Source organism: Seriola aureovittata, chromosome 7 (genome assembly GCF_021018895.1).
Source record: "Seriola aureovittata isolate HTS-2021-v1 ecotype China chromosome 7, ASM2101889v1, whole genome shotgun sequence".
NCBI lineage: Eukaryota > Metazoa > Chordata > Actinopteri > Carangiformes > Carangidae > Seriola > Seriola aureovittata.
The window spans coordinates 8,217,358-8,227,055 of record NC_079370.1 but is presented as its reverse complement, the minus strand read 5'-3'; positions in this window follow the sequence as shown (position 1 = coordinate 8,227,055).

The following is a 9,698-nucleotide window of genomic DNA, read 5'->3' as shown; positions in this document are numbered from 1 at the left end:
CTGACACAAGTGATTTTCTATAATGATGCTGCTCTCTCTCCAGTTCCTTATTTTGAAATGGGATTAAAACAAAATGTGGGAGGATTCCCAATATGTCTATACAAACAGGTCGTTCTAGGAAAGGAGGTCACATGAGGATGGATGAGCCGAGTTGGGAGATGGTAGCCGTAATTCTCTTGAGTAAAGTCAGAACGAGTTCTTCCACCACCTGTACTGTCTTATACAATCTAGATGTATTTAAGAGTACATCACATGCTTTCTCAGCACATGCAGGTGCTGTTGGACCTTTTTGATCGCAACAGAGATACTGACAATATGTGACAAGTTGAAGCTTTTAAATAGCTGCAGATGCATTTGTTCCATCTGGATGCTCTTTTATGAAAGAGTTATTGAGTGTCAACGGTTTTTACAATTTGATGATGGCTGGAAATGTGCAAGACATGTACCACAGCTGACTTCGAACAAATGCATGCTGCTGTGATTTATCTTGTGGGCAATAAACTGCAGTAATGGCCGCTAAATAGCACAGCTAATTTTCACATGCAACAAAAGTGTCATATAAAATCTGAACATGTCCAGACTGTGACTAGTTAACATCCAGCAAATGCATTAAAATGGTAAAAATGGCCGTGCCCTCTTTGCTGCAAATACCTCACAGATTTCTGGTGGAATGTGATGATTAGTCTTTGCATATGGCTGACTGCTTGATTTCTTTCTTTTATTGAATCAAGTATAATCACTGTAATGTAGCCTGATTCAAAACGTTGCCACCTTTCTGATTCAGATGACTTTATAAAGGAAGCACTGCTACATCTTAATTCTCTTGATGTAATTGTTGGAAAAGACTCTGTACAAAACAACTGATTTTATAAGAGTTTCTTTCAAGCTCCGTGTCTCTGCTGATCAAGTTAGCCGTTCTGTTGCCTGTACAATGCGTAGGGGTCTCCCCACATTTCCCACAGCCATCCTCAATGTTCCCAAATCATAGTTCAACCCTAATGAGAGCAGGTTTCCAGGCATGGATCACAGAACCTTGGTGCGCATCAGACCTGTGGCTTCTGGTTGTCGTTCCAGCTAACGCAGGGGTGGTGGTTACATAACTGACGGCAATTTTGTAAAGTCACGCAAGGCAATCCAGTGTCTTTGTGCTGACATCATCAGGCCATGCCATTAGAGATTTTAAAACTTTTTACTTTGGTTGTTTTCTCGTCGGTTGCTAGTCATGCGATAGTGTAAAACAGTTCTACACAAATCTCACAGCTGCTCATGTCTTTCAGCTGACTAACTCTATCAGCCAATTATCCAGCTCCAAACACTGAAGCTAAGATTATTTATTTGGATGATTGTTTCTGGTTAAATGTCAGAACTACTGGCCAAAAGTGTTCTTTGAAGAGTGGCACGGCAGTATCACACAGTACAGTACAGCTTGACCAAGACTTTATGAACTTGCTACATTGTTCACCTTCACATCACAACACACACAAAAAAAACAAAACAAAAACATTTTTATCATTTTACATTAAAAATCAAATATGTTATGCATCTGCTTGTTCCAAAGTGTAATTGAAATGTGTTGCTTATTTTGGTTGAAAAATATTCAAACACAAACTGTCATGTGTTTTATGGTTATATCAAATGGAAATATTCTAGTTGCTAATTGTATGCATATTGTCCTATAATCAAGGGGCACACATGTGGTACTTGAGAGAGGATGGGAATCTTGACTAGAATATGACATTAATTTCATTCGGTTTGACCAGAGCTTGTCTGCAATGACATGCATCTGTGATGATGGATCTATCTCTGGAACTGGTAGAACTGAAGAGGGAAAGCCTCTGAAGCACAACTTATCCATTTATTTCAAATCTATTTTAAGAGGAGAAAAATAGAGCAATGGATGCACCAGTGTTTCCACATTTAATAGATTGTTTTTTACTGTAATGTATTACTTAGTTAATCCGCTTCTTTGAATGTGAGTGTGATCATAGATGTCTAAATTCAATCTTTTAATGGGCACATGCTTTGGGACAATTTTTTGAATTGTGGCAATAAGAGATGAAGTTCAGAAAGAAATCATGCAACTGTAATATATTAACATTACAGTATATATATATATATATATATATATATATATATATATATATATATATATATATATATATATACATAGGCAAAACTACTATTTTTGAAAGAAAACTTGAAAAAGTCACTTAATTTCTTCCCAACATTATTAAGGAATCTGAATGAAAAGTGTACATAAAAATGGTACTGGAAAGTCATACTTTTTTACGCCTAAAATTGTAGAAAAATACAGTTATGTTATAGTGGCTGTTGCCAGTGTTACATACCTTGCATAAAGTCTTCTGTCTAGTAAGTTTAGACACTCTAAGGGCCCCCTCTCAGTTTCAAGTGTTAATGAACTCATTAGCCTCTGGATGAGAAAAACACACCAGCCTTATAGAGACGTTTGGGGAAGACTGAAATGATGCCAGGCTCCTTTACACCATGGACGACGTTACTTGTGATTAACACCCTGGACAGTTCCAGAACATATCTGGGAGGGGATCACGCTCGAGTGAAACATAAACAATATCAGTCAGAGACAAGAAGCATGACTGGGGCTGTGTAATCCATGCATCATGGAGGGAAAGGGGATGAGGGAGCCCAACAGAGAGAAAGAGCAGTAGCAGAAAAGTGGAGTAAAAATTCAATAAAGCCTGAGCAAGGCTGATACACAACTGTATTATCTACAGTGCCTCTTTGAGAGTCTCTGTTTTTAATGCACGACTCAAAAAAATGCAGGTTGAATCAAACATAATGATTATTTACATTTTAATAAATGAAACTGTGATGCTGCTTTCTGCACAGCATCTGGATTCCTATTTGACAGACAGAAAAATAATATACTTTCTCATTAAAAATCCCTCTCAGCTGCAGGGCTCGTATTCTCAGGAGCCATCACTCAGACTAGACTTTATCCATGTGTGTGTGAAATCAGCCAATATAATTTAGTTTTATCTGGATAAAATATTGGGAATATCTAACCGGAGGATAAATTTTGTCAGAACACACCATTTGTGGTACATCAAGAAACAATAGTGTTTGGCATGACCTGTGTCCAACAATTCTCTACAATTGACAGACTACTGGATATGCCAGTGGCCTGTCTGGGAAAAAAAACATTATTTGTAACATTTTCTGTGATACAATTTTTTGTTCTGTGAGTTATGAAAGTAGTTATTGAAACAAAATATGTTGTTATTGTGATTATCGTGATTTGTGGTAAAATGAAAGTGAAAACTGCAAATTTGTCTTTTTTTGGAATTGTCATGTATGATCATCTAAATGTTTGTTATATTCTTGTGTATATTTTTTTCTTAGTTCAGTATTTTAAAATTTTTACTATTTTTAGTGGATCATTAACATTATTTAGGCAATAGCATTAATTAAGGTTTATCAAGGTATCAGTAGCCTGATAATGAACATTGGGTGGTATCATATATATATATTTTTTTACTATAATTAAAAATTCACTGTGCTGCTAATGTCACCAATTCAAAAAAATATTAAAACTTTAAATATAAAATGACACAACTTTTGTCAATAAAATCTGCTGGCACAGCAGATTGTCACAGCAGTGGAGAGCCACATATTACTTTTGCCAGTTCATATCTATTTTGCATATTTTATGTTCTTCAACCATACACTCGCAAAACAAAAATGTCATAATAATTGAATTAAATGTTCTAGTGGCACAGGAAAATACAATCAGAATCTACATTGACTAGAAAAACTTGCGAGCTCGTCTGATCATTAACGGCATAAACTGCTTCAAATCCAAAAACATTAAATGAATTATCCAATACAGACAATTACCATTTCCACCCTTTAATTCCTTGTTGATCTTTATATCGAGCTGTGGCACATTGTTTTAACAGCACCGATAAGGAGAAAACCAATTTCTGGTTCTGTCTGCAACCAAATCGAAACAACATCTATCTAAAGATTATTGGATCGAATCAGTCTTCTTTCTGACAGCCATAACAGATGTTAGCATTCCCACTTTGATACTCTGTAAAATCAATCAAAACTAAACATGGAGGGAGATTGCACCAGACACTGCACAGATATTAAAACTCCATCCAATATGGCTATTACAGGCTCACGTTTCATCTTACATATTTGTTTTATGGTTATATAGAACTGCAGTGTAAAATCTGTCTAAATGTTGGCATCTATTTTCAGTTGAAACACTCCTCTGTCACTTGCAGGCCACATATCATATTTATTTTGTGGACCAGACAGAACTGATGCCACTGTTTTAAGAATCTGGCATTGACATGGGTCATTTATTTTATCCGCAGTCTGGGATTAAGTCATTTGCTAATACCATACAGTGAGTTTGACAAAAACGCCAAGAGTTTATATCATTTCCCTCTTGATCATGTCAGATCGATGCAAACTCGATATCATACATTTACCTTTATAGCGTCAGAGAAATACAGGGAAGGTATAAAATAAAATAAACATATTCATTAAAGAGTGCCTCGGAGGAGCAGTCTCAAGATGGTTACTGGAGGGTATGAAAATGAAAACAAGATTTAGTGATATGAGACTGTCTGGAATCTCGGCAACAGCCAGCAGCCAACTTGTCTGTTCACATGTTTCTTTTTATGATCAATGGAGTAAATGTTAACCAGCGATTAGCTGTGCCTTCATCAATTTTGCATAAAATCCCTAAGAGCTATTGTTTTATGTTCCACTGGCTAATATAGATCATCTTCCTGCGCACCTGCCAGAGCACAACTGCAGGTTTATGGCATTGACCTCCGTGACCATGCTCACCTTAAAATACCTTTGCCTTGGCTTTGGATGTGTCAGTCAAATGAAGGTACACCCAACAGTGGTACCTTACACTGCTTTTTATTATATTTCCCTATCATAAATACAACTAGAGGACTGGTTAATCGATCTGAGAAAAGGTACACGTGACAGAACTTTCGTTGTCCGGTGTAAATTTATAAGAGCTTTTCCACTGAAAACTGCTGCCTTCTGCGTCTGGAGACGACCCTGATGAGAGTGGTGAGAGTGAGTAAAGCTGTGAGCTGTAAAAACCAAAACAATGAGCTCAAAGTCCCCATAAAGCTCCACCAAGGTGAGGGGAACTGCAAAGAAAATCCCTAATTCTTCGGTCCTGTCTCATTTAGTGACACAAGCGGTTACTGCAAGTGTGCTTTGTTTAAAGGGACACTTGTATTGACCACTAGGGGCAGCAAACACACCTTAAAGAGTAACTTGAAGCACCTTCAGTATCTTGTTCTTGCTGACCTTCAATGTTTAAACTTCTTACCTTGCTGCAGCGATACAGAACTCTCTCCAGGGTGTGGTCAGTACACCGTGACATCACTGATAGGTGTGTTTACGGATGCAAAAGAGCACACTTCTGACCACACCCAACCCCATCCATCAGTGCTGCTGTGCTGCGAGAGGCAACAGAGACGGATAGGATAATGAACCACAGCTTTTTATCCTGGTGTTAAGTTACTCTTTAAACAGAAAGTCCGCCGATGATATTATACAGAAGATCAAATGTTGTCTCCTGGATTACATGATCACATGCTTTTATCTTATACGCTTCACGTCAAGTACATTCATTGATTGTTTTCTGTGAATCATCTGTGCACAGGTACGCAGTGTGAATCCTACCCAGGATGAGAAAACTCCTCTGGTAACAATGAAAAATAGAGAGGTGCTTACACAATGCAAATACATTGGCTGTTTCTGAAAGAAAGGCTGGATATTCTGAAAATGTTCTGTAACTTAAAGCCTATAAATTTCCCAGCAACTACAGTATATGAACAAGGACACTTTAAAGATAGCTATGATGTCTGAGTTTCACATCTGGAGCTTTCAAACATCTGCTGTAGTCAAGCTTTTTGCCTCATACATTTGCAGGCCTCTTTCACTCTCTGGCTCAGTGATGCTATGCCTCAAATCTTCATGACATGAGACTGTCTTTCACCTGGTCTGAGCTAACACTGGCTAATACCATGAAAATAAAACTTATCTTTAGCGTAATTCAAATCATACGGCCCAAGATCAAATTGCAGATGAGTATTTAGAATCCTTTGTAGTGAGTAAATTAAATTTGTTTGGTTTGGGGTTTTTTTTCCCCCTTTCAGTTGAAATCTTAGAACATGTAGCTCACCTGGTTCAAATTGTCTGAGAATAACAAAAAATGTTTATATGTCATCCCAGAAGACATTCCAAAGGGGGAATTTAAAATAAATGAATAAAATTCTATTCTTAAATAAGGGGATACTTCCTAGACTTCCGAGTTTTTTTTTTCCTGAATAAAGAAAAATATCTTTTACATTTTGACTGCTAACAATGAGCCATTTAGTGTTAAAATGGTCACAAGAGATGTGACAGAATCTGCTCTTCTCTTATATAAAATTGCACCCTGTGGTTCTGACATCTCCTCACTGAAGATTGATTTAGGTATGTACAGTATGCTATCTTGTAAAGAGCAAGGGGTGATTGGCATCGCACATCCCTTCAGAAGAACCACATGCCTCGCGTGTATAAAAATAAGGTGATATTCCGGTTGTTCATTTGAGGACCAATATGGCAAACACATGTTGGCAGCAGCTAACTCTCTGGCACGTTGTTTCAAATGTGATCAATCTTTATTTTCAAGTAGTGGGAAGAGTTTCAAAGAAAAAGCTTCCCATAACATTTGAGCTACACATACATCTTTTATTCAGTTGACAGGATGGCTTTTATTTAAGTGTTCTCAATCATAATGTTGATGCTGAGTAAATTGGTGTGATAAATTGCTGTGCACATGATGTTTATGACTGCTCAGATGGCTGTAAATGTATTGCAGGTCCAAAAATGGAAGAGTTCCCTTCTTTAGTAAACACGCCTTTGATAGGGTTTCTGAAGTAACGCAGTCACAGTAAAGACCTCGGTTCAAATGCAGGATTATTTTTGTAACTTAAGCCCTAACCATACACAAAATACTACATTTTACAAATACGAGGCACAATTATTTATACATATTTAAAATATGACTGAAGTAGTCATCAGCTTAATGATACAGGAACATTAACATTAAACATTTGCTCTCCAAACAAATGATGCAGTCAAGCACTGAGTCAATCATACCATCACTACCCTATAACCACTAACACCAAGTCTGAGAATGCTCAAATTTAAAGCTTCTTTCTTTCTTTCTTTCTTTCTTTCTTTCTTTCTTTCATATACCTGTGAGCCATGAATTCTTGAGGGATGTTTCTTCATCCTTACCCAAGATACTTGTTTCATATGTGCCGTATGTGAATATTGATATTGCGTTGATGGGTTGGAAGCTTTCTGCTCTTTTTTCTGCCGTGTAAAAGTGTAAAAGAACAGTGAAAATAAATCACACAAGCAAGTGGATGTTTTCTCCGGTATGAATTATGGAGTAATACAAGAGGATAAGAGCAGCAACAGGTGAACTCTCTGCACTGGCTATTTCTGAGTTCTTCAGAAAGGGCAAACATCAGGAGGCACATGCACATCCACTGATTCTTTGCAGGTGCTGGTTAACAACGATCTGCACAACAAAACGAATGCTGACATCTTGTTCCAAATTCTTCTTTTATTCTATTAAATGTTTCGACCACAAATAGTCCTCCTCAGGTGGTGAGGAGAATACAGATGAGCCAGGATGAGCTGACATCTGTAAACCGGATAGTGATAAAGTTATATTTTATATCATAGATTTATGCTTTTGACCCCAAAATCATGAATCTGTAATTATATCACAGCATAGACTTAACATCTACATGTATGCTACTTGAATGCATGCATTGTACACGTATCATTCTGTAGACGTGCACTTCTTCAGCTGAACTCAACATCCCGGAAGATGAATGTCCAATCTTTACAGTCCTGTTAGCGCTCTCCAGCTGGGTTCATAGATCTGGGGTTACAACATGTAACCATCCATCTGTCAACACTGTGGCAGAAATAGTGTGTGTTCGCCCAGGGTGGATTATTGTGTCTGTCATTCACCAGGACAGGGTAGACAAGAAGACTGGTGATACAATAAACAACAGGCAACCGTTCAGGATATCTCCTGTTGTTTACTCATTGAGTTACACTAGGGTTGCAGTACAGCAATTATCCCTCTTATTTTGAAATTCCATAATCAAAGTTTTCTGTCTTCTGCTGTTTGTCAAACACAGTAAGTTCTGTACCCTGCGATTTTTTAGTATTTCTGACAGTCCAATAAAGTGGCGATGTTAGCCTGGAGACACAGACTAAGCTCCAAACACTTGTTTTTCTTTTGTCAAGCTGTATACTTCTGTTTTGAATCCCATTATTGTCCTCTCAGTCTCTTTATAGCCCTTTAGTGATAAAACTGATCTCAGGCTATTTACAACCACTTCAGGGATAAAATCACTATGTGATCAATTGGGTTAATCGAATTAGTCAGTTATGACTTGAAGCTCTTACACTTTAGTGCTTTTTTGTATTGCAAAGAATAGCCAGCTGTGACGAACATCTGCTCAGTGACCGACTCACTGGTAATTAAATCAGTTCACTGAGCACCAAGTTAGACATTCACCATCACATTAACCTCAGGCTGTAGTCTGAGGCTCACTGTTTGCGGATAATAATTTTAGATTTTATTATGAGATTGAAGATTTAGATTGAAGTGGAGTGATGAAGCTTAATGGTGAGGGGGGGGGGGGGGGGGGGGGCTGCGTGTCTGGGCCCATCCTTTTCACTCCATCTACAACAAATATCATTTGCCAACAGCCACACCGGTAAAAAATTCCAGCCGAAATTGTGGCTACTTGGGTTTATGCTTTAAAAATAGAAAACACTACTCCCATGTGAGATTTTAATTTTATCCAGACATTTTGATGAATTATGGCAGTCGGTGACAGTGGTTACTGGTTGTTCTATGTAATAATGCACCACATTTGATTTAGATTTTAAGCTGCCAAAAGGATGAAATGGTGATGAAAGGCTCTGCTTTGATAATGCACTGGAAAGTACATACAGTACTTCCCGCATATTTTAGGGTTCGCTGCCAATCAGTTTTTTTTTCTTGTTTTTCCTGCCAGTATGGGTGCATATTTGCTCAAATTATGCTGACATACTTTAATTCCATCATGATCAAAACCTTGTTCAAATAGTTTCTTCCAAATAGAAAAAAAAAATCTTATCCTAACCATCTTGTGATAGGCCATTTAAGCACTGTGTAATGGTATGGTGTATGGTAACTGATATACAGTTTGTGTGAACTCTGGACACAATAGCCCGGGGTCATGAGGATTTCTGCGCAGATGACTGGAGAGATAACTGAGTTTGGAGCGAAGCCGCAGCTGCGGTTTTGTCAGGAATTAGAAGAGAACTGAATGCCGTAAAGAGCCGTTGGATGGGAAGTTTTGTTATATGTTGCAGAACAGTATGGCACACACACAAAATGTGTAAAAACCTTGTTCAACTAAACCATACACTTATGATAAATCCTGCAAGAATTTCCAAGTCTGAAATCATTTGTATGGAGTATGAATGAAGTGACTTTCTACTACAAAACAAAACAAAAAACTTGGGTTTTCCTTATACAACATTCAAGTAGGGCCAGTATGGTTATAATAATTTGTATTGTCTTCTCAGTTAATTTTACCCCCAAATAT